Raw genomic sequence first — 26,884 nt, 5'->3', positions numbered from 1 at the left:
TGTGATAAAGAGCAAAGCCAACAGTGTGGACGTGATCGGAAGATTTCCCTGGAACCGTGAGAAAACAGTGTGAGGATGGGAAACGCTTTGACGTGTAGCATCGAATCAGGCAGAGGTCGGTTGAATGGGAGGGTGCATGGACGCTCTTCAGAAGCCTTTTGTGGGAGTCAACGCATGCCCTAAGGTAGAACACCGCCCGCCCCCCCCCGCCCCCTGATATAATACACTTTGAATGTGACCTATTCCATGATTGGATTGCCTTCCCCTCTATCTGGCTTTATTGCTGCCATCCATCTGCATCCTACAGCCGGCACTAACAGGGACCTGCTAGCGGGCTGTGGCTTCAAATAAAAAGCTACATGTGCAGTTTGCTCTCCCCTGGCTCGCGTCTCATTGGCCTCTGGTGCGGTTTTCCTCTAAAACTCTTCTCGGGGATCAACGAACCGAGAGTCCTTGGGGCGAGAGAGACTCAGACAAGTTTGGGATCCGATCCTGCCTCCTGTCTGCGGGCTGCGAGAGGGAGTGAGTCACTTGGTCAGCGCGAGCAACGATAACGCGGCTGAGTGTGACTAAGATGTTAAAAATAAGGCGTGTTTACAAGGGAATAAACTTCCCGATCGCACGGCTACTCTCCGGGGAGACGGGAAGGGGGACGGGTAAAGGTCGCAGGCATCCCGTACGCTTCACTCTATTTCCCCTGGTCCAGGGAGGGCACGGGGTGTTGTTCCTCACTGCCCCTGGTCTGACACTGTAGGTGACGCGTGCCCTCTGGAATGGCCCCATCCCTGGGGTCCTCTGCTTTTGTTTTCCTGCAGCATGGGAACTAGCCTTTCTCGACTTCATTTGTATTCATTACCGGTTCATTCTCCTTTCCCGGCCCTTCCCCCCAGCTTCCGATTTCCTTCCGGGAATACCTTACTCATCAGGTCCTGGTCACTGATTCATGCAAATCCGTAAAAGTATTTTGAAGTCGGGTGTTCGTGTCTGATGATGGCTGAACGGTTCCCTACCCGGACGGCGAGAACGCATCCAGGGCCTCTCGTCTTGAGGCTCACCCCTGGGGATCAGATGAGTGAAGAAGGTCTGGGAAGAGTCACTGGTGGTAACAGACCTCTGTCCAGCGAGCACCTGGAGAACTTGCTCAACACTGGGAACTACCCCGGGGCACGCATTCCCTGGCCCTGCTTTGAATCCCCTACGACACAGGTGGGTGAGACTAGAAATGATGCTTCCAAGACCACCTTGCAGCCCGAGCCCTCAGGGTGAGTGGCGTTCTTTATTTTTTTAATCTTTTTTTATTTTATTTTATTTTATTTTATTTTATTTTATTTTATTTTATTTTATTTTATTTTATTTTCTAGAGGCCCGGTGCATGACATTCGTGCACTGGGGGCGGGTCCCTCAGCTCAGCCTGCGCCCTCTGGCACGCTGGGACCCCTCGGGGGATGTCTGCCGGCAGTGGAAGCGGAGAGGCTCCGTGAGCTCGGCTTCTGGCTGAGCGGAGCTCCCCCTGGGGGAGGGCACCAGGGGGCAGCTCCTGCGTTGAGTGTCTGCCCCCTGGTGGTCAGTGTACATCATAGTGTCCGGTCATTCCGCCATTTGGTCGATTTGCATATTCGGGTTTTATTATATAGGAAGGATTCTTTATTGATTAAGGTAGGACATATGTCTCCTTTTCTTTAAATGAGAGGCATGCTGTGAGACGTGGACGGTGGGAAGTGGGCAGAGATACCTTTTTTGGCAAGGCCTATGTTGTTACAGATGTTATTGATGCTTCTGCGTGTTCCCTGTCGCCATCTCCCCACGGGGCCTGTGGCTGTTCCTGTGGGACGCTGCATTCTACGGTGATTTTTAGACCCAACTCTGCGGGGCCTCTGGAATACGACTGGGCAGGGAATTGGAGGAGGCACAGCATGTCCCATGAAGACGGGAACTCACAAGGTTCTCAGCCCGGGACCCTTCCTGCAAGGTCAGATTGCCTGAAGGACTGGGTAGGACACTCGGCACCGAGGAAATGCTTCATGACAGCTGAACGCATGAGTGAAAAACAGCCTGTACCCGGTATGGACGGATGCGTGGGTGCGGATGGTACGTAGGGAAGAAGGCTCCTTCCAAAGACCCCCCGGGGGTCTGCATGCGCATCTCAGGTGGACGCCAGCTCTTTGGTCCCAACCGTCAGGCCTCGTGGGGAACGAGCAGGCAGCCCCTGGGAGACCCCCGGTTGTGTTGCTCTTGCATGGGGTACCGAGGCCTAAGTCTCCTCGCCGCCTCCCGCGCTGTAAGATATTGTAATGGTGGCGCCACTTTGCAGCCCTTTGTCTGACAGTCTTCACTGTCATAAAGGCATCCCACCGTCTGCCAATGCGGATAATAAACAATCGCTCCGCGAGGGATGGTTCACTCCGGGAAAACACGGAAGGCCCGGAACCCGGAGCGTCCCGCCCCACCCAGCGTGCCGGGAGAAATGAGCGTCAGTAATCACTGTCAGCAGCCTCGTGTAACTAAGAATTGAGCCATTTGTCTGTTCAGCATGTGTAAATTATCATCACGGTCTACGCCGCGGGAAGGCCTCGCGGCCATTTGTGTTATAAAAATAATCCGATAGGACGGTTTCCTAGAAGTCACTTCTTGGGGCTCCGCTTCGGGCACGCCAGGCTCCGGCCCCCGCGGGAATCGCCTGGCCTTACAAATTCAGGCACGACGTCCGGCTGTTTACAGTTGACGTCCTTCTGGGTGTGTTTACTCTTACCTCCTCTCATCGAGCCAGGAGCGAAAAGAGCCTGCGTATTGCATTTACGGGGCGACCTCTCCCTCTTTGCTTCAAGGAGACGTCCCTTTACGACCAACCGAGATAATGCTGGCGAGCAAAGGCGTTCTAAGCGCTGGAGGATGGTAAATGCTCCCACATCCTCTGAAAATACGATGGGGCACTAAGTTGCTACCTATCCATCATGTCTTCTCTGGGAGAGTTTCTGCTTTTCGTATTTTGTTTTCTTCCTAAACTAGACCGATTTTAACGTGAAACGCTCAACAGCCCTTGGAGGGTGCCAGTTTGATGAGTCACCTTGACCTTGGGGGGGTGTAGACCCCTCCTCCACGGTGGAGACCCCCCAAAGAAAGGGCTTTGGGGAGGAGACAGGTATATGTTTGAAAGTGCTTCAGTCTGTGCAGTGACTTCTTTTTGTCCTTTATGGTGAGACTTCAAGGCTCAGCGCCCCGAGGACGCGGTGTCTATGCCATGCGGAGGGCAAAAGCATGCCGTGCGTTGCTTAAGGAGAGATTTTACCACCGCTATCTCGGCAGGTTTCTGAACGAAGCCCCGCCATGTCAGTTAGGCTGTAAATAACTGTGCATCTACTACCAGGATCACCTGATGGGACACACTGCAACGACTGAATCTTGAGGGTTGCATCAGCCTCAGAACGCTACTTGGCGTTCGGATCATGTGGATCCTCCAACGTTGTTCTTGATCCAAATCGTTTTGATGATTCCAGTTCCTTTACTTTGCCATATCAACTTCTGAATCAGCTGGTCTATAGTTACAGGAAGTCTTGCTGGGATGTTGACTGGGGCTGCATTGCAAATCAATGGCGGGGAAGTGGTGAGTTAACAATATCGACGCCGTTGCTCCCTGGGAATAGCTCGTCTCTGCTTACTTCGCTCTCCTCGGAGCTCCTTCGTCAGCATTGGGAAGCTTGGTGTCCAGATCCTGCACGCATTCTGTTAGATTGAGAGCTATGGTTTCACTTCTGGCAGCTCCTGTGAATGGTACTATCTTAAAATATTTTATTTGCAATTGTTGGCTCTTTGCTAGAATATAGGGGTATGATTGATTTCTATTGATTTTCTCTTCTGCAACTTTGCAAAACTCACTTATTAGTTCTAGAAAAGGGGCTTTTTTTGTGAGTATTCCCTGTGATTTTTTTTTTTAAGACTAGGGGAAGCCTTAATTTTCTTTCTAACCTGGATGCCTTTTCCTGCCTTTTCTAGATTTACTGAATTTGCTAGCTTCTAGTACAACATTGAATAGAAGTGCAAGAGCATACATCCTTGACTGGCCCCTCACCCCTGATGAAGAAAACATCCAATAGGATGCTGGCTGTAAGGGTCTTTGCAGTGACTCTTTATTAAACTCCCTTCTATCTCTATTTCTGAAACATTTATCATGAGTGGATGTTGAACTTTGTCTAGATATTTATACTAGAACAATCAAAACTTACTTTCACACAAAAAACTTATGCAGCATTATTCACTATTGCCAAAAACTTGCAAAAGCCCAAATATCCTTCCATGGGTGAATGGATAAACAAACAGTGATATGTCCATACAGTGGCATACTATCTATATATATAAAAGCCTAATATGCAGATTGTCCCCTTGGGAGTTCAATCGCTCGCTATGACATATGCTGACCACCGGGGGTGGCGCGGAATGAAGGCAGGCCCTGGCCAGCAGCCGAAGGCCCCTATTGGCCCTGATTTCCAGCCAGGCCTAGGGACCCTACATGTGCACGGATTTTATGCACCAGGCCTCTAGGGTAGAAATAAAAGGGAGCCCACTGTTGACACATACAACATGGATGAATCTCGTAGGCATTTTGTTGAGTAAAAGAACCGTGTCAAAGGTTCTGTAATTGTATAACTTCATTTACACGGCATCCAGAAAAAGGCAAAACTACGGAACGTGGGACCTAAGAGTTGCCAGTGGTTAGAGTAGGGGCAGGGCTCGATGAGTAGGGAGAAGCCGGAACGACTTCTGTCAGGTGATGGACTTTTTGTATGGGGCACAGTAGGGACAAGAATGTTTGCATGTGTCAAAACTCATACAAAAAGAGCGAATCGTACTGTATGTAAATTTAACATACAACTTAGTTTTTTAAGTAAAGGAGAAAAATCCTGTGGGGGTGTGCTAGAAGGGATCAATGGGGGAAAGGAAGGGGGCGGGGGGTGGGACATCTGTAATACTTTCAAAAATAAAGATTTAAAAAAGCAAAATAACAACAACCATGACTCAAATTAAACAAAATGGATACTTTGGAGCCTCATGAAACCCACCTGCAGACCGAGTCCTTCCTATAACCTCCCGCGCTCCGCTCCTGGTTTGGACAGAGCGTCTGCTCTACACAGACTGTCCTTACAACGTCACCGGGCCTCATCGCTTCAAAGGGGGCCAGAGAGGGAAAGACCATTGTCAAGGCCACACTGCTAGTTCCCGCAGTCAAGTAGCCTTGCTGCTCCCGGAGGAGATGCCCTCCGATGCGGGTGGCACGCAGGGGGTCGCACCCGAAGGACACCCTGAAACATAACCTGACTCACAAACACCGGTGTTTGAGGAAGAGGAGCAGCAACAAGAAGCAAGGAACCTCCCGAGCGGAAGGGCAGACTCCCCCGGGCCAGCATTTACGGGAAGGGTCTTCAAAACGATGACCCCCACAAACAGTCCCAGTGAGAGTGTGGGGACAGCAGGCGCAGGACAGTGTGCGTGTGGAAAGGCCTCAGTGGAGGAAAGCAAACCCGCCGAGGCCCAGGGCGGGCTGTGGGGGCGCGGACCCCGGCCGACACGCCTCCGCGCGGGGCTGCTATTGATTCTGAAACCATCGCACATGATAAATGAGAAGGCGCCGAGGAGAGGGTGCAGTCACGAGAGCCCTCCGATCAATCAGCTTGTCAACAGGCCGACGAAATTCAATTCTTATTCCTAGGAAACTCTGATTCGGTGGCAGACCATCGTTTGTGTGGAAATTGCTTCTCAGAGGCCGAGGGGCAGGCGCGAGAACATGGGAGGAGATAATCTTCTCAGAGCCCGGGAAAGGGACGAGGGACGAGGGACGATCTGGGGCTTACGATGGGGGGGAGGGGAGGAAATGCGATTATGGGCAGTGGCCACCACGGCCCGTCATCTTTGCCCAAAAGGACTAGTTAGAGCCAGCTCCCCGTGCCCTGCCCACAATATATTTTCTTCTCTATTGTCTGACCCAATAGAAGGAAACCCACTGAGAATGGGACCCCTTGAGCTACGTAGGCCAAAATACCCAAGTCATGAGTTTGACCACGCAGAGAGGCTTGCAATACTACCTGCACCCTGGCCCGCAGACCTCACCGGGTCTCTCCTCCGGCCGCCTCTGACCGAGACACCCAGGGGTGGGCCCGCAGAGCCGTCTTTCCCCTGGACCGTGTACCCCAGAACCCCTGCTCAGTCAGCCCTGTGCCTGCTTCCCGGGTTCTGAATTTTTTCTCCCGGACCCCAAGACCAGGAGGCTCTGTCCTGTGGACCTGGGTGTGCCACCCTGCTGGCGGGTGCGTCCACCAACCTGAAGTTCTCCGAACCCTGCAGCTGCCAAGTTGTCACAGCGGTTCCATCACTTGGGCACAGTCGCTCATTAGCTCCTGCTCCAGTCCCTGGCCCCTCCCCAGAGGACAGCAGGGAGGGCTGACAGCGCCAAACCCCTCACCATGGCTGGGTCTTTCTGGTGACCAGCCTCCATCCCAAAGCCATCCCAGAGTGATCTCACCACAACAAGTGGCCCTCCGTCCTTTCGCCCGGGAAATCCCACGGGATCTAGGAGCTCGGTGTCAGGAACTGAGGTCAAACACCAAATATTAGAACAAAAAGATGCTCCAACAACACGTTTATTGCTGAAGAAGTGTCGCAGGTTTTAGGAGCTCTGGCCAGGAGCTGGGGACACACACACACACACACCTTTTTTTTTTTTTAAATATATATTTTATTGATTTTTTACAGAGAGGAAGGAAGAGGGATAGATAGTCAGAAACATCGATGAGAGAGAAACATCGATCAGCTGCCTCCTGAACACCTCCCACTGGGGATGTGCCCGCAACCAAGTTACATGCCCTTGACCGGAATATTACCTGGGACCTTTCAGTCCGCAGGCCGACGCTCTATCCACTGAGCCAAACTGGTTTTGGCCACACACACATCTTACAATAGCACAACGGATGCATGATTAAATGGTTTCTGAAAACCCATCTACTGTCCAGATGACATTTGCTTCAGGAAAGAGAGGACCGTACGATTGCCTGAAGTATGCCAGTTAGGAGTGTCCCCGATCAGAGAAGCAGACAAGCAGCAAAAGTCTCCATGGGGAGCTCACGACGGCTCCAATCATGGTGTCTATTTGGGGGTGTATAAAAGACCTTGTAGAATTACGTGGCACGTATAAAACACCGCCAGACACGTCCGCAGCCACCTGCAGATAGCCAAGAGGCTCCTACCCGCAGCGGCGCCTGCGTTAAAGGGCGCCTGCCTCGCGCAACGTTCAGTCCCCCCACGCGCACCTCCTGCGGCCCTCCCCGTCCGCGCTCTTCCTCAGACAAAAATGGGGGTGCGTGAAGCACGAATGGCACCAAGATGAAAAACACAGGGAACCTTGAGCAGCCGAAGGGCTAGGGGAGAGTGCGTCCCGAGACGCTGGCTCTGGGGGAAATGGGAGAAGTATTTCATTTCAGGGCTGTGTTTTAACATGAAAAATGACCCGCACTCTTTATCCATTAAACTATTAGTGCATCCCAGCATCGTGGGTCTTAATAACATTTCCTTAAATAACTGTGAGCGCCTATTGGCTTTATTTCTTCCAGAAGGGGAAAAAAAAATGAAAAGAGGAAAATATAACATATTGGACTAAGAGATCAAGCTAATTAAAATTGTAAATGTCAATAATGATATCTGACATTTGTTTCCAACAATAACCAATTATTGTAAGCACTCCCCCAATAGCTATTAAATCTCTCTCTACAAACCTCATTTGTTCACATTTGGAATAACGCACACACATCATTTGTCCCAGCCTCTTCCATTAGTCGATGTATAAATATATATACAGGGAGAGAGGTATGGCTTATGTTTGGTCTAATTAGAGTATCGCATTCCACGTTGAAAGCAATATTCAGTTACAATGAGGAAAACAGGAGTATGCGATGTTGAAAACCAGAAGAAAGCCACACATCTGGTATATTTTAGTTGTGGGATATGTAATATCCCCATCCCTCCCGCTGCTGTCTGCTGGACACCGACATGAACAACTTTAGGAAGTGTTGCCTTTCGGGTGAAACCCGAAGCTGGCACAGAGAGCCCGGTGGACGGATTTGGAAATGGGGACGAAAAATCAATAGCTATTGGAACAAGGAGACTGGAAATCAGAGTCCAGGGAAGAAACATCTGGGGATGCGTGGGGCCGGGAGGGAGCTTGCTGCCAAGAGCGGGAAAGAGCAGCCAGCATGAGTGCAGGGTGGAGGGAGAGGCGCCAGCCGAAGCTGTGGCAGGACACAGGCCACAAGGGCTCCCCATCAGAAGGGGGAGCAGGCTTCCCCCCCCCCAGCCTTGCTGCGTGGGACGAGCAGTCACTAACTATACAGAGGCAGCCCCCCCTTGCCTGAAGGAGACGTCCCATTGCCGACTGGATGTGTGAATCCCCAAGCAGGGTAGGGGATGTCCATCAACTCGGCGGAAATATTTCACTATTCACCCTCAGCTGGTACTTGTAGAAGGCCAGGAGGCAAGGGAGCGACGTGCGAGTCCAGATTTCTCTGTGATCCCGAGGCATCGGGTTTATTCAGAGAGAGAACCCCGCGTGAGAGCACCCAGGATGGGCTGGCTCCCTCTTGTAGAGAGGGGATCAAGGCTCGGAGAAGTCTAAAGTCCGCCCAAGAGAACACAGCGCGTCGGTGGCAGGTCCCTGCCGACCTGAGACTCACTTCCTGCCGTTCTCCCACGGGGTGACGACACTGCAGTCACTGCTTCCGTCTGTGCTGCAAACATCCATGGCCATCCTCCATAGCCTTCTCCCCCGACGGCCCCTCTGCCTGAATGGAGGCACCCGCTTCATGGGTCTGCCTCCACATCGGAGGCCGGAGTCCTTCCCTGTCCAGCCTTGCTAAAGCCGTGTCCCCAGCCCTCTGCCCGCAGCCCGGCCCCTCTGCACCACCTCCGGCCCACTTCCCTCCCCAGCATGCCTCTGGGAACTCGCCTCGTGTTGCTGCTCAACTTGACTAGAAGGACAGCTCCTCGCGGGCACATCAATGCCCCCAAGACAAGGTTAACCAAGTGCCCAGGACGCTGCAGGCCCTCGCATTACTTATTCAATGACTGGGTGAAGGCGTGGACAGGAGAGGCTGTTTCCAGCTCAGCTATCTCCATCGAACCCCGAGCTTGCTCTACTCAACCAGGCTCCTCTGAGGAAAGTTAGCAGCGATGGAGTCGGTGACATACTTGGAACAAGCACTGTGGCCGTGTCCTGGAAGGTGGTTGGGGACTGCTAGCACTTTTTCCTGGCCTCATACCCCGTGCGTACCACGTGAGCAGAAGAGTCCACTCTGAAAATGAGGGAAAATGGGGATTTAGGGAAAAAATGCCACTAAAAATATAATCCTCCAGGAAAAAATAAAGTAAAATAAAATAAATAAAATAAAAAGGAAAGTAAGAAAAAGAGGAGTAAGACTAAAAGAAAGCCCCATTTTATCTCCATGGAGTTCAGCCAAATCATTGCTAATAATTTTTGGTTCAGTTGGTTGGGCAATTGTTAGGTGCCAGCCGCAGTGCTAAGTCCGTGGTGTGTGCATCGTCTCAGGTACATGACTGTCACAACACCCCGGAACTGTCACCACTAGGAACTGAAGCCCAAAGACATCAAGCAACTGGCCCCAGCCCCCCCCCGCCCCCCCCCAGTTCTGAGGAGCTCGCTGAGACTCCAATGCAAGTGTGCTGCTCCGGTGACTATGATAGTCCAAAGCAGTGGTCGGCAAACTCATGAGTCCACAGAGCCAAATATCAACAGTACAACGATTGAAATTTCTTTGGAGAGCCAAATTTTTTAACGCCACTTCTTCAAACGCCACTTCTTCAACATAGACTCGCCCAGGCCGTGGTATTTTGTGGAAGAGCCACACTCAAGGGGCCAAAGAGCCGCATGTGGCTCGCGAGCCGCAGTTTGCCGACCACTGGTCTAAAGTATTAAATGTCACGAGTACATTCTGGCGAGGAGGAGGAGGAGGAAAAAGAGGAGTAGCAAGAGTAGATACTCCAAGGAGAAGATTACTATGGACCACTTCCCAGGCTGACCCTGATCCTACTGGCACAGATTACTGCATTCTAGACCATCCTTCCTCGCTGCATCCCAACCCACAGGGGAGAGGCTGTCTCACAGTCAAAGAAGAGAACAGAAGCAACTCTTAAATATATCTCGTTAGCTCATCCTTCACTTTGCCCTTCCCAAACAGAGGGTCCCAACCACGCTTTGTGTAAACATCTGTCCACCGACCGGTAACTGTGCTGTAGGCCACTAAAAAGAATTCTTCCATGATTCCTAAAGAAATGAAGGGACAGCCCCCCCATGTAGCGGATTTCCAGATCTCCAGTCTGTCTGGACAAAGACACAATGAAGTCTGAATGTGTTATGTTCTCATGGCTTAGCTGGCCACACGGCTCTGTGGGAACGGTTTCCCAGAAGCCCGGGGTGCATGGTGCTATGGCCAACCCTTGTGGAATCTCTGTGCCTTCCAGCAGTTCCCCGGAAAAAAAATGCATATTCATCTCATTCACCCTCCACTTCATACCCCTGTGGCCCTCCCAGGTGCGGGCACATAACTCATAAGAAATATTCACATGAGCTGTTTATCACGGAGCTTGCAAAACAGAAAAGCAATAACATTGTAGGCATGCTCACTCAATTACCATTGAAAGAGATATCACAAAAATTATTCAGTGTCAGAAATCTAATTTTGTATGATATTTCTATATATTTCCACCGCTAATTTTTCTTCCCTCCAGTATTAGTGAATTAATATGCTTTAAATGCCCCTCTAGCTACCCTGAGGAAAAAAAAAAATACTACTTATTTAGTGGAGCTCCCCAAATCCATTAGACAAATTTCCTTTACAGCAAAGCATTGATGAATGAAATGTCTCATGCTAATGTAAGAATAATCAATTTAGAATGCTTATGACAATTAACAAAGCTGAAGACATGCCTTGAAGGCTACATGCTTTGTCAGCCCTGATTTGGATTAAACTTGCACTAATGGGATCATTTTTCTTCCAAAAGGTATTCTTTTTAGGCAGACCTATCAATTAATATGAATTATGCATGTATAAAAGTACTAATGTCATTAATTAGACAAATTAATTTTTATGATGCAGTGGATAGACTAACACTAGATTATATGAGATAACTTCCCCTCGGCGCCCGCCGATTTGAAATAAATGAATAGTTTATATTTGCGTGCTTTCCACGGACTGGATAGGGATTAATCAGGCCGGCCTGTGGGCGGGAGATGGTGGAGATGCCGCCTATTCTTGATGGTCTTCTCAACCAGAGGGGTCACTTCTGAGACAACAGAGCCCGGATTTCCACAGGGAGAAACTTCAGAAAAACGCTGCGTAGGAGCACGGGGGAGTTTTAGTACACTGCCACCATTTCTTTCTCAAGCATTTATTGATCCTCTTCCCGTATTGACACGCTGCTGTCCAAGTGGGCTAAGAAACAAATAAAACTCAGAAGATGAAGCGTAAGGGAGGGGGCATTTTCCTATTGCTGCGTTCACCGGGGGACACAGCTCCTTGGTGTCGGTCCAATTTGACAGGGACAGCATTTACCTTCTGACTCTGGGTCTGAGTTGTAAGTCCTAAATCCGTGGTCGGCAAACTGCGGCTCGCGAGCCACATGCGGCTCTTTGGCCCCTTGAGTGTGGCTCTTCCACAAAATACCACGGCCTGGGCGAGTCTATTTTGAAGAAGTGGCGTTAGAAGAAGTTAAAAAAATTTGGCTCTCCAAAGAAATTTCAGTCGCTGTACTGTTGATACTTGGCTCTGTGGACTAATGAGTTTGCCGACCACTGTCCTAAATCTTAGCATTAGCTACGTTCATTCGCAGCTACGTCCACAGGAACATTCATGTCCTCAAGCCTAGCATGTTCTCTAAAGCATGGGGCCCTGGGAGGACACCCCATTCAGAGACCTGGCAGTCACCCAGTCTCTCCCCGAAAGCATGCCATGGGTCTGTAGTGTGTTCGTTGTGGAAGGAACAGCCCAGCACACGGTGTCTATAAAGGGAAGGGACGGTGTGCCGTACCAGCACGGCCAATGGTGAACCTGAGTGGGGGCGGTGAAGGATTGAGAAAAGACAGACAAGAGAATGAAAGCTGGGTCTCGGTGGGACGCTGTCCTCTCTGATGGAGAGCTAGTGACAGTGCCACGGACGACAAGCCGTGTCTTTATTTTACAGCCAGATGCCACGAGGCAAAGTAAGGGCGTGGTCAAGATGTTGACAACATTCTCATGGGTGTCAACCCTACTCATCTACATGCACCTGAACTCTATCAAGCCCACATCACTCAGGCACGTGGGGCCATGTGTTGGGACCAGAGGTTCGAGCTGACAACTCCAGCTGTTGGCTGTCATGGTGCTGGGAGGCCCTGCCCTCCAAGCTGGGACTTGCATGTGGCCATGAGAGGACTGTGCCCTCTCAGTAGTCCAAGGCTTGAACCTGTCCACACACTGTAGCCGCTCTCCACAGGACGGGTGACATTAACTCGACAGTGAGATCCCTCCAGCTGGCAGACAGAACCGCCGAGCGTGGAGGAAGCTGCATTCGGCTCAGTTACCGCCGTCTTGTCCTCTGAGGGCGTGCTTGCCAGCGAGACACTCGCTATGTGAACCCAGGGGTCTCCATGCTGTGCAAGTCGGTAACCCCTAGGGCGCAACACCTAACCGCCAGCACCAGAAACGAACTCCTACCCACACAACCCGACGAGGGAAAGCGCTGGTAGACCATGAGGTCGTTCCCACAAACCATGGAGAGGATGGGGTACAGGGGGAGCATGACAATGACCCCCACAGGGACCCACGGAGCAACCTTGAATGAGTTGTCTTCTCTAGGTACCCCTCGCACGCAACGCCTTGTGTTAGTGGCGAGTTCATGCAGTGGCAGCCATGGCTGATGCGCCCCTGCTCCTCCCCCCTCCTGCAGATGTACAAGTGACTCCTTCAGCGTCGCCCCCCAGCGTGGTGGCTGGGTTCCTCAAGGACCACAAAGAAGGCATGAATAGCTTCACCCTGGCATGAGCTTGTTCTCATCTCAAGGGGAAATACTGGAAACATGTGTTTTTTTTAAAAAAACTGCAAACCTGTATCATCCTGGTCAAAGCATTAAGAAAGGACCAAAGAGATGTTCTTGGGGTTAAACCTTACAGTGGCCTGGGCGGGGGGGGGGGCGGGGGGGGGAGTCCCCTGCTCTGCGCTGTGTCTGTCTGCTCTTCAGAGAGCCCTGTCCCCACGGGGAACAGATGCCATTTCCCAGGAAGCCCTGTGGAAACTCCAAACCACAGGGACCTGCGTGTCAGCCTTAACCCGCACTCAGGGTGTTTTTCTTGTTAATACACTTTTTAATTGGAGTCGAACAGAGAGGAAAGTACGTACATCAGGCATGTACAGCGCAGTGCCTTTCACCAAGCGGCCAGACCTGTGTGACAGCTGCTCAGATGAACATGACCAGAACCGAGACGTCCCACATGACATGCCCCCCAGTCAAAACGCTCCTCTCCCCAAAGGCACCCCTGTTCGTCCACTGGGCAAGGGGCGGAGCCAGGAGGGAGCAGGCTGCTCCGGGGAGTGAGAAGGAAAGGAAGCCAGGAGGCCCTCTCTGTCCGCACCAGGAGGTGAGCCACGCCTGGTGCCTGGCCGTGGCCTTGCCCTCGCCAGCAGCCAGCCACGCCCTTCCTGAGAGAGCCATCGGCGTCCTGGGCGGAGGGAGCGAGAATCCCCCGCCGCCCGGCTGCTGGGTGCGTGTCCCGGCCCCATAAACCAGCTCCTGGGCCCGTAATTATAACTAATATATGGGAGGGCCAGACAGGGAGGAACAGATGTTGGGACCGAATGAAGAGACACAAAACACCACAGCGCCGCATAAAAACCTGCGCTGCCGTAGCGCAGCCGGCCGCCCTGCCTTCCTTTCCCCAACTTTACTTTTTAATTTACAAGGCGAGGCATCTGGCCTCCTATTGTCAAACCCCCTTTTTACTTGCAGCGAGTTTTCTCCCGCTACAAAGGGGCTCTGGCCACGCCGGTGAGAGCCCGCAGTATAAACCCTCTCTCGGGAAGAGCGCCCGGGCCTTCGACCGAGGGGCGCCCCGAGAGCCCCATCCGAGCCGCTGGCCTGAAGCTAATTTGTCCGCGTTTCCAATCCGGGCTTCGGGGCTCCTGGAGCTGCCGAGCAAGCCCGGGCCTGTCTGGCCCGTGTCGGCTGGAGCTAGGCAAGCAGGTTAATGGACTTCCCCCATCGAGGGCCCCTGCCTGGTGCTATATAGCACGAAGCAGGGAGTCACACGATGTGGGAAAATGTATGCCATTAACGAGCATGAGGGCTGACCTCAATACACCCTCAGCTCCTTCTAAGTGAGCCCCTAGGAGCTGTCCTTCCTCCATCAGTGGCTTTTCGACCGCCACCGTGATGCCAGGGGCTGCAGAGCCCAACGTGGTAGAACCACGGGGCTTCCCGTCCACACGGGGCTTTGTGGAGGCGGTCGCCAAGATCACGGGCTTCCTGTCCTCCTGCGTTAATTCTGCTTTTACCTAGTTTTTAAGATGTTTTCAGTTGGGAAACCCACAAAACTTTCTCTATCCTAGTCTCACGCCATGTTGTTTTTTTTGTGTGTGTGTGTGTGTTTTTTAATTGATTTCAGAGAGGAAGGGAAAGGGAGAGGGAGAGATAGAAACATCAGTGATGAGAGAGAATCATGGATCGGCTGCCTCCTGCACGCCCCACACTGGGGATGGAGCCTGCAACCCGGGCCTGTGCCCTGACCTGGAATTGAACCCTGACCTCCTGGTTCACAGGTGGACGCTCACCCACGGAGCCACTCAGGCTGGGCTCATGCCATGTGCTGACAATAGCTTGCGTGGCCGTGAAGAAGGTGGTTCAAGCATCAGGCTCTGCATCCAAGTAGCTTTGGTTCAAATTTCCTGCCAAGCCGTGTTGATGGGGAAAACGGTCTCACCTCTCTGGCCTCCGTGTGTTCATCCACACCAGGGCATACTACCACCAGTAATGATCTCATTGAAACGATGTATGGGAAGCCCTTGGCATAGGGCCTGGCACCGGGGGAGTTTTTCCAACGTAGCTACGAGTTTTAATCCCGGTTTCCTTCTGTGCCCCCGTGATGATAGAGCTCAGCTGTACGCTTGCTTAGAGACCTTATTTATCAAGGTCACTGCTTTATGAATAAAATTTTTCTCTTATCAAGTCCCCACTGCTGCTTCCTAACTCAAAGTGTCACCGTGGCAGAGGAGCTTCCGTGGTCCCCACCCCCCAAGCCCACCGCGTCCTCTGGCTCACCCCAACACAGCAGGCCTGCCATGCGCATGTGCTCCTGGTCCCCAACCCTCCCCCAGGGGAGCCCTGCACTGTTTCTCCATCATCAGTGCCTGTACTTCTTCCCTCCCGACTCGGAGCTCACGCTCCCATCCGCCCCTTGCTTTGGGACATTCCGCTTCCTGAGCGGCTTCCAGGCAAAGGCAAGCTCTAGGCATGCTGTCATGCGGGCGTGGATGGGCACAGAAAGCTCGCACTCAAGTGGAACGCCACCGGCTGCTCCCGACTCCCACAGTGTGGGCAGAGTTTTAGCTGCTCAGCCCCACCTGCCCCACCTGTCCTCATAGCCGGGCCTCCTATATGGCCTTCAAAAGCCAGCAGGTCTGCCTGGCCTGCGTGACTCACAGTGTCGACCCATGAACCAGGAGGTCACAGCTCGATTCTCGGTCAGGGCACATGCCCGGGGTGTGGGCTCGATCCCCAGTAGGGGGGCATGCAGGAGGCATCCGATCCATGATTCTCTCTCATTATGGATGTTTCTATCACTCTCCCTCACCCTCCCTCCCTGAAATCAATAAAAATAAATAAGTATATATATACAAACAGGAGCTGGGCTGGACAGGCTGACTCCCCAGGTCCGTACCCCACCCCACCGGGGCGTGGCATCCGGGGCCTCCACAGCTGCCCATGACAAGAAGGGAGCTGGCCCTCTGGACTAGAAATACTACTTCTCTATGAAAAAAAAACCCGTATTTTTTCAAATCAATTCGACGCTTCTGTGACTCATGCGATGTAGGAAATCAGCAAATGCTCCCAGTTCCTCCCACAGACTGTATTTTATGATTCGGATTAATGTGCAAAAAGCCCCTATTTTTGAACCACCAAATATTTACTCTGGAGACGTTTTCTGGCTTTATCGTGGATTTGCCTCGTCCTGTCAACAAATGACCAGAGTGCGCATAGTGAACGAGGAAGGAAGGAAATACACAGGGGGCGAGGCTTGTGTGGGAGCATGTTTTCTGGCTTGCTTTTAAGGAGGGATCAGTGAGGAGTTAACATCCGGTCACTCACTGGCTACATCTTGCGATTCTACCTCGTAAATCATGCGGAAATTTTCGTTTTTAGTCTACGCATACGGTCTGCTTTAAGAGCACGGGCCCGGCGTCTATGCCCAGAGCTCAGCTCTCGGACTTGGTGCCGGATCCTCACGGGCCATGACAGCTCCTCCATGGAGCCAGGCAAACAGTGGGATGACCACAGTGGGGGGGGGGGGGGCCGCGGAGTGGCCGGACAGTGGTCGGCAGGCTCCTGGGACTCTCCTCGGAGAGCATGTGCAGCCGCTGCATAAACCGTGAAATAAACTCTCCATCCTGGGGGAAGACTTAAAGGACCAAAGTGTGCGAGCACTTGGTTCTCATGTTGACACCCAGGTGCGTTTAGGCGAGAGGGGACAGCCATCTTCCCTGATGCCTGGACATCCGGCGCTTCTTTACCTACTGCCACCGCACATTTCCACCCCCACGTGGGCACAGGAAAGCTGTCTGTCCCTTCGCACGGCGCCTGTCCTCCTGGGACACAGTAGCTGGCACAGAGTCGGTGTCCTCGTGCTGCCCCCAGCATCCCGGGGAGACGCAGAACAAGGTCTTTGAGACAAGATGTCTGTGGGATACCTCTGCCAACCCCTCCCCCCGACGGTTTGCTCTGCCCTCACATCCTTGCCTAAGCTCCTGCTTCACTTACACAAGGCCATGGTCCTCCTAGCGCACCCAGCAGCACCTGTGCCCCCCATTTCTGCACTGCCTCCTGAGGAGCAATCTCTGAAATGCAAATCTAGTTGATTTGCCCTTCAAATAGAGACACGGATCTTTCAGCTGGCCTACCAGGGCGTGAACACCAGACTTGCCGGTTGGTATTCAGCTGCCAAGGCCAACCTTCGGACATGGAACCAGCTACAGCAACGACCAAGACCACATCGCAGCGAGGACGAGCCAAACTCTTGCCTGGAACGCTCCCGATGGACTAGCTGACAGGGGTCCTCAAACTTTTTAAACAGGGGGCCAGTTCACTGTCCCTCAGACCGCTGGAGGGCCGGACTATAGTTTAAAAAAAAAACTATGAACAAATTTTTATGCGCACTGCGGGCCCGGGACCAGTCGGCTGCTAAGCAGGACAGGCAGCGGCACCCAGCGGGCCGGAAAAATGTCCTCAGCGGGCCACATGTGGCCCGCGGGCCGTAGTTTGAGGACGCCTGGACTAGCAGGTCATGTCGCCAACAGAAAACCAGAGGACACGTTCACAGTAGCTTTGAACAGTGCTGAGTTACTGTCAACATTCTGTGAATTTCCCCCCATTCTCTCCAGCACATCCATTTCATGGAAGGTGTTTCCATCGGGGAAGATTAAAAGCTGAAAATATTAGACCAACGTGACTCCAACTGTAAAACACATTATTTTATGGATTTCTTCAGGTGATAGGCCTTGGGATTAAGCTGATGTAGTAACAGTTGCCTGGAGGATATTTCCCCGTCTATAAATTCTACAGGACACACTGTCTCCAGCTGCAGATTTGGAAGGATATCATCCTGTAGGTTAAAACCCAAATATCCAGCATCTCCATTGCAGGACATCGATAAAAATGTTTTATATTTATACAGCACTTGCTATGGTCTGTCGTGTTCTTCTCCCTTAAATGCATTTGCATCCCTCGTCTTGCTCGTTCACTTCATCAGCACCATTTCCTCAGTAAGGCGAGTATAATTCCCATTTTCCAGCTGAGGAGACTGAGGCCTGGAGAGATTAAATGGTTCCTGTAACTGAGAGTAACAAGTAACGACAATGAAGACTCAGGCACGAAGGTCATGATCCCACTGCTTTTACAATAATCTCAGCTATGGAAACGAAGCCCGTATACACACCAGACACTTGATCTCTGTTAACTCCTTCTATGCCCGTGATGACCACCTGAGAGACATTTTATTCTCCTCCAAGTCAACATGGAGGGAGGGACCTGGAGAGCATTATGCTGAGCAAAATAAGCCAGTCAGTGAAAGGTAAGTATCACATGATCTTACTCACAGGTGGAATCTAATGAACCAAATAAACTGATGGTCAAAAATAGACCCAGAGTCATAGAAGCATGGACAGACTGAGGAACCTCAGAGGGAAGGCAGGGGAGGGTGGGTGGGAAGAGATCAGCCAATGAACTTGTATGCATCACCCGTGGACACAGACAATAGGGTGGTGAAGGCTTGAGGCGGAGGGGTGGGGAGGGAATGGGAGAGGGCTGGAAGAGGTTAATGGGGCGGGGGGGGGGGGGAAAGGGGACCTCTGTAATACTTTCACCTACAAAGATTTAAAAGAAAAAGGAGAAAATCTTAATGATAAAATTCTAAGTTCTACGGAAAGTGTGGAAAAGAAGAATATCTCATGCATGAACTTATGGGTCACAGTCAACGATGTACTCAGAGCTAAAATACAATTTAAAAGAAAAGTAAACATGGATAAACTGAGGCTGAACTGAAGAAAACTGTCGTCTCAGACACCTAGCACGTGAAGCTAAGACCAGCAGCCTAACTTCAAAGCCCACTTCTTTACATCTCACAGGCTCCCCGGGAGCACACGCATGTTGACTTTAGAAGCCGATGGCGTGCAGATGAGCAGCAGACATTTTCACAGAGTCTGTGTTAGGTCCTAAAGATTAAACCACCAGGGCCAAAGAATAAACACCACCCATGAAGGTAACGTAGGAATAATGAAAGGCAAAGGCCTTCTACTTAGCCAGCGATTATTTTGCCTAGGGCAGTGGTCGGCAAACTCCTTAGTCAACAGAGCCAAACATCAACAGGACAACGATTGAAATTTCTTCGGAGAGCCACATTTTTTAAACTTAAACTTCTTCTAACGCCACTTCTTCAAAATAGACTCGCCCAGGCCGTGGTATTTTGTGGAAGAGCCACACTCCAGGGGCCAAAGAGCCGCATGTGGCTCGTGAGCCGGTTTGCCGACCACTGATGTGGAAGGGGAGAAAAAAAGGTAAATGGATGTGATAACTATGGTATGGTGTTCATTAGTTTGTTTTTGCCCTCAAGCTTGGAAAATATAAAGAAAGCTGATGTAGAGATGAAAAATTGCCAAATGTGACAACATGGATGGACCTTGAGGGTATTATGCTAAGTGATATAAGCCAAACGAAAAAAAGAACAAAAATCATATGATTTCACTCAGAGTGGCATGTAAAGCAAGCAAACAAAAAAGAAACAAAACAAAACAAAACCGCTCTCAGATACAGACAACGGAATGGGGGTTACCAGAGGAGCAGGGAGGTCAGGGGGAGCAAAATGAGTAAAGGGGGTAAAATGTACAGTGTCGGACAGAAACTAGGCTTTCGGCGGTGACCACACTTGAGTGTGTACCGGTACTGAATGATGATGTTGTACACCCGGAACTTACATAATGTTACACACCCATGTTATTTCAATAAAATAATCCATCAAACTTGTGAGCAACACAACCAGCCATCCCCTTTACTGAGAGGAAGGAAGTCTCCTGAATCAAATCGCAGGAATCTAAGCTCACTTCTTGATCAAAAATCTACCCTGCTCTTGACCTAACCGACATGCGATAGGTACCACGCCCATTTTGTTTAAGAAGTATGTTTTGTCCTCACACTCTCCTTGAGGACCACGGTTTTCTAATTTTTCTTTTTTTGTTATTCCTCACCCGAGGATATTTTCCCATTGATTTTTACAAAACGTGGAAGGGAGGGGGAGAGACAGAGAGAAAGAGAAACATATCGATGTGAGAGAGACTCATCGATTGGCTGCCTCCCACCCATGCCCTGACCAGGGCCGGGGATGGAGACTGCAACCATGGTACATGCCCTTGACTGGAATCGAACCTGGGACCCTTCAGTCCACAGGTCAACACTCTATCCACTGAGCAACACCGGCCAGGGCTATGACCACTGTTTTCGTGGGTGTTGCACTAAAATCCATGATCTTACACAGAGGGAAGGCTGACTTCAGAATTTCAGCAGTTGCCATTTTTTTCTCAAAATAGCAGTCTGAACCACAAACAAAACCTAAGGTTCATTTAACTTGATGTCAGTCTACACTAAATCTATTTTGTCAATCAACTTCTTTAAAACATTATTTACTAAAAATAAAAGCATACAATTAGTTTCTTTAAAAATATATATGAAGAGATGTGCTCTCCCTCTCGGGAGCACGCCCCCTCCTCCCCCCTCCCCCTCTTCTTCCCACAGGTTCCTTACCCTTGCCTTTCCCTCTCCTAAGCTCCAAGGGCCCTTCTTTTGCTTCTGTAACTTGTTTCCTGAGCCCATGCAGCCCAACTGGCTCACTTCCACCACCTCTGTAACCTTCTAAATAACCTTTCTCTTATAATTTGAAATGTGTGTGTGTGTGTGTGTGTGTGTATAAATGATAGATAGATAAAGATTTATAATAATAAAAGTATAATATGCTAATTAGACTGGACAGCCGAACGACCTTCCAAACATCATTCCAGATGTCCTTTCCGACGAAGCCACAGCAGCGGGGGCCAAGGAAGTGGTGATTAGGGGCAATCAGGCAGGCAGGCAAGAAGTTAGGGGTGATCAGGCAGGCAGGTGAGCAGTTAGGGGCGATCAAGCAGGCAGGCGAGTGGTTAGGGGTGATCAAGCAGGCAGGTGAGTAGTTAGGGGCGATCAGGCAGGCAGGCAGAGTGGTTAGGGGCAATCAGGCAGGCAGGCAGGTGAGCAGTTAGGAGCCAGCAGTCCTGGATTGCAAGAGGGATGTCCAACTGCTGGTTTAGGCCTGATCACACAACGCTCCCCCCTCCCACCCCCGCGCATGAATTTCATGCACCGGGCCTCTAGTAGAGTCATAAAATGTCAAGAAATCAGAATTATGTATCTATTTTCATATCCATATCAATATCTCTGTTTTATCACAAGCATTCATCCTCTCTCCTGCCCCCCCCCTCAATTTTTCATGGTCTCCTTAAGGTTCTGAAAAGAAGACTACAAATTTGTTTAAAGATCCAGGGACATGAAATAATTGAGACAGTGAGCAAAATTCACTGTCTAAAATTCACATTTGCAAGGCGAACATCTGGAAGGCATCCCAAAGAGGGAGAAATTATGAAATGAGAATGTTATGAATAGCTAACATATTGCGAGGCATGAATCAGCGGACAACCTGTTCCCAGGTCCTTGGGGGGGTACTGATATTGGAAAGGCATATGCACAAGACGACAGAATCCGCGGCTACCAGGGGAGGAAATATGATGTACAACCTCCCCTTTCAGAGGTAAACTCTTTCACTTGTTTAAAATGCGGATAATGTCCGCACTCTCTTCTTCCCTCCGACCTCACAAGTTGTTAACAAGGGGGAGTTTTCTTCACCAGCGAGGTGGGATTTTTCACACTCGCACTTTGCCGTGGCAAGTCTCAGCTCCGCAGTTTATTTTTGTAAAAATTAATAAAGTATCACACTTCCCGGCTTCCTTGCCCCTGCCCAGAGGAGGGCGTGGTGCCACCTTTCTGGGTGCTGCTGTGGGAGCTCGGCGACGTTGCGTGAGGACCCAGGTGGGGAAGGACGGCCTGAGAAAGTTCTCGTCTCCACTGAGTGCCGACCCAGTGACAGAGCCATGGAAGGTGACTCCAGCGGACCCTCCGACGTGCTGTGTGGCAGAGACGGAGACTGGTATTGACGGCGCCTGGTGTGTCTATTTTATTAAGAGAAAAATAGTCCTCCTATTACTTTTCTTTTAGGTGTAAGGAGAAGGAGGTCACTTAGTTGCAATGAGTCTAGAAGAAAAGTCTCAAACAAAATAGAAAAAGCAAAGGGCTCCCTTCTGGAGTAGAAGAATTGTTCGTGTATCTCACAGATAAGTATGGGGCACCTACACGGTGCCAGGCACTGTGCTTGGCACTGCACATATGGCTGGGAATCAGACAGACAAGCCCTACAGTAAACAAAAAGCAGGGGGTCCTAATGTAAGATGACAGGAGAAGAGCTGACTTCGGGTGGTGGGCACACAGTGCAATAGACAGATCTTCTAACATAGAAACCACACCTGAAACTTACATGTTCATGTTGACCAATGTCATCCCAAACAATGTAATAAATATTTAAAAACATGAAAAGAGGCAAAAGTAGTCTGGGGAGGGATCTTTAATCATCCCAAGCAAGAGTCACTCTAAGGACCCACTCACATTGTTGACACCCAAGAAAATCTAAGAACCGGTGTTTAAAGTTTTCTAAAGCCTGTCTCCCTGATAGCGAAACCCACCTGTCCTGGATTCTACATCATCCCTATCACCATCACCATCACCATCCCCGTCACCATCATCATCTACATCTCCATCACCATCCCCGTCACCATCCCCATCACCATCACCATCACCATCACCATCACCATCACCATCACCATCACCATCACCTACATCTCCATCACCATCCCCGTCACCATCCCCATCACCATCATCATCACCATCTACATCTCCATCACCATCTCTATCTCGATCACCATCATCATCATCATCTCCATCTCCATCACCATCATCTCCATCACCATCACCATCATCTCCATCACCATCACAATCACATCTCCATCTCCATCACCATCATCATCTCCATCACCATCACTATATCATCATCATCTCCATCACCATCACCATCACCATCACCATCACCATCACCATCACCATCATCTCCATCACCATCACAATCACATCTCCATCACCATCACAATCACATCTCCATCTCCATCACCAACATCATCGCCATCACCATCGCCACCATCATCATCTTCCGCAACAAACAAAACAGTAAGGATCCTTCAAATGCTCAGTATGGGCCAAACATCATGCTCCATGCTGTATGTGCTTTACTCCTTCACTCTTCTCAGCACTCCCATCTGGAGTTTGGTGGCATTATCACCATTTCACAAATGAGGAAGTTGAGGCAGAGATATGCTCAGGATAACTTTGTGCAAAGGCATGCACCTTCTAAGTGAGAAGCCCAGAATCAGAACACAGGTCACTAGGCTCCACCGCTCATCTCGTTCTGTCTCCCCACATGTTAATTTCCAATGGACCCTGCATGTTCACGCCTGAGCCTGGTGATCCACGCTGCTTCCTTTGCTATCAGGACAGTACGGAAAGCTTCCTGCTAGGCCGGGGGTTGAAGAACGCATATGCAGCAGAGGACCAACAGGGGTCCTCTGCTTGTCCCGCCTTCTCCTACCACACACCCCCCCAAAGGAATCCATGCACGTTCCAGGGCACCGCCTAACGGATGAACAGAACCTGAGGCTGAAGGTGACATGAAAAGGGAGAGAAGGTGCTGCCCTGCCCTTGAAAGGAGGAGAGGAAATCGGCAGCTTTCCACTTGAGTTAACGTACTTAAATATTTGTTCAGTCCACGCTGCCTGGGAACGCGCAGAACAGGTCAACTAGCTTTTCATTTAAAGAGAGAAGACACACTGCAGTGGAGACAGGACCTCTGCCATCGTGCACGCAATAAACCTTTCCTTGCCTGGCCTGTGGGTCCCAGTGGTGGAGCGTCCACGCATGAACCAGAAGGTCCACATGCCTGGGTTGTGGATTCGATCCCCAGTAGGGGGCGTGCAGGAGGCAGCCGATCCATGATTCTCTCTCATCGTTGATGTTTCTCTCTCTCTCTCCCTCTCCCTTCCTCTCTGAAGTCAATAAAAACATATTTGAAAATAAATAAACCATTCCTTAATGTTTTCGTACTCATCCTTCTGTCGGAAATGCACGTACCCTGGCAGGGAGGAAGGACAATAGTAACGATCACCACGGGACACATGGGGAAACTGAAGAAGGAGAAAGAGAAAGGGAAGCGCTGAAGACTTATTCGAAGTTAGGTTCCTAAGTCATGTCTCATCGGGATCCGTGCTCAATACTGAAATCTCCCAGGGGAGCATGCCCGCTGTCACCCACATTTCCTGGGCAGCAAGGTCCTACTGGAGCCGAGAGGCCAGTACTTCTCCTGCCCCTCCCCCACCCCTCCCCCACCCCCTCCTACCCCTGTCCCCTGCCCCTTTCCCTGCCCCTCCTTCCGCCCCTCCTCCCGCCCCTCCTCCTGTGCTGCTGCAAAGCCCAGAACCTAGCACCTCCTGGCAACAGCAACGCCAGGCCACCGAGCTGCTGAAGTCACGGCACCAGTTTTGGCAGCTCAGGCAGCGAGACTTTTCTCATTTGTCCACATTAATGTACTTGGCAATCACACAGAAGGGCTTTTACATCTAATGGCTCAGACAATAACACAGCAGAATTCCATGAGCATTTTCAAAATGATGGGGCTGTGACCCTTTTAGGTATGTCACGCTCTCGCCGCCGGGTCCCAGAGACAAGCCGGGGCTGCAGGCCCTCGATGGCAGGTCTGGTCCCCTTTGCTGGGGGGATGTGCGGGGGTGGGGGGGTGGTGCATGCAGGGTGTGTGCAGTAGGAGGTCTCCACAGGCACATGTACATCCACACCTGCATGTGTGTGTGGGGGGGAGGGCACACTAACTTCACACTAATTTCTGGCCAGATGCCCAGCCAGTGTGGCTCAGTGGTTGAGCGATGACCTATGAACCAGAAGGTTAAGGTTCGAGTCCTGGTCAAGGGCACATGCCCAGGTTGTGGGCTCGATCCCCAGTGTGGGGCATGCAGGAGGCAGCCGATCAATGATTCTCTCTCATCACTGATGTTTCTCTCTCTCTCCCTTCCCATCTGAAATGGATAAAAACGTATTTAAAAAAAATAAAAAATAAAATCATGATGAATTAAGCCACCTGCAACATAGGTATTCAGATTCAACAGGACTAAACTTCAGCTTTGGATCAAACCGGAGAGGGCTTGGAGGGGCTTTGCTTGGGCTCTGTTTTCTTCTAGAAGATTCTACGACCTCCTCCCTCTCCATTTAAGGCAATCAAAAAGTTGATTCCTGAGACCAAAAATGTATTTAGATTTTAGGCAACTGAGTTTGTAAAGCAAATCAAGAGTTTCTTTTCATCCAATGTGTGGGGCCAGAACACTTTTATGGTTTTAATAACAGGCTGTCCACCCCCTAGAGAATTAATGACCCGCTTTCAGGTTCTCCATGTGTATAGAGGCTTTTTCTCCCCCCGAACTACGTGCAGCCTCCATTTCCAGGTGATCCCATCTTTGGGCCTCTTATCAGTGTCAATAATTCCATTTGGCAGGCGGCAGCTAATGCTTTTCATGTGCTAATGGTTAATCCAACAAGCCTATTTACTAATGTATCAGAATGCATTAGAAACATAAGGTAATGGCGGACAGAACATCAATTCAGATATAAATGAACTGCATTTACATTGGATACCTATTGACTGATGTCACGGGACGAAGTGGAAAATGCAATTTCCTTGTAAACCATTAAAATGAATGAAAATAGAATTTCAAACTCCATCTTCGAACATAACTTTATTGACTTGGCGGTGAGCCTTCAGGGAGTGCCTAACTAAGTTTAAAATAGAGAAATAACACACTAATTCATTTTGCCATAAGAACAGTTAGCGTCTTACCAACTAAACACCCTGGAATTTGCTAACTTGGACCTCGTACGAAACAGAGGGAGGCCCCCGAGCAGAGTGTGGAGACTATGTTAGGGTCGTGGTGGGGTTTTCTGGGTTCAGCTCTCCTCTCATCTGTTTTTGTCCAAAACCCTGCATCTGTGCATGTCCCAAAGGCATTGGCCCATATCTTAGTACCCAAAATTAGAACCCTTGTGAGAGGAAGGGGGGGGAGAGGGAGGGAGGGAGGGAGAGAGGGAGGGAGGGAGGGAGGAGAGAGGAAGGAAGGGGGAGAGAGAGAGAGAGAACAAGAAGAGAGGAAAGAAAGGAGGGAGGGAGGGAGGGAGGGAGGGAGGGAGGGAGGGAGGGAGGGAGGGAGGGAGGGAGGGAGGGAGGAGAGAGGGAGGAAGGAAGGAAGGAAGGAAGGAAGGAAGGAAGGAAGGAAGGGAGGGAGGGAGGGAGGGAGGGAGGGAGGGAGGGAGGGAGGAGAGAGGGAGGGAGGGAGGGAGGAGAGAGGAAGGAAGGGGGAGAGAGAGAGAACAAGAAGAGAGGAAAGAAAAGAGGGAGGGAGGGAGGGAGGGAGGGAGGGAGGGAGGGAGAGAGAGAGAGAACGCGTGCGCTGGGAGCTATGTCAGATAAAGTTATACTAGCATCTTCTAGACCAAAACACTGGGAACCAAGTTTCAGGTGTCCACCGGACTTTCGTTGGCTGAAAGGCAAGGTCATAAGATATTCAGAGAAAGATTAGATGCATTTGTATGATTTCTAGGGAGTGAGAGGATTTGAACCATTTTGTGTTTAAAAAAAAATAGCTGCGTCTCTGAAATGATCTTTTTCACTTTTCGTCAAGATATTGCCCATAAATTGGGCAGGACTTCTCGTCTCAGAGCTTCTCAGGTGCAGAGGCTTCTCCGGTGCAGAGGCTTCCCCGGTGCAGAGGCTTCTCCAGTGCAGAGGCTTCCCCAGTGCAGAGGCTTCCCCGGTGCAGAGGCTTCCCCGGTGCAGAGGCTTCCCCAGTGC

This window comes from Plecotus auritus, assembly GCF_963455305.1.
Source record: "Plecotus auritus genome assembly, chromosome: 10".
NCBI classification, from domain to species: Eukaryota; Metazoa; Chordata; class Mammalia; order Chiroptera; family Vespertilionidae; genus Plecotus; species Plecotus auritus.
Note: the sequence above shows the minus strand (reverse complement) of the source record.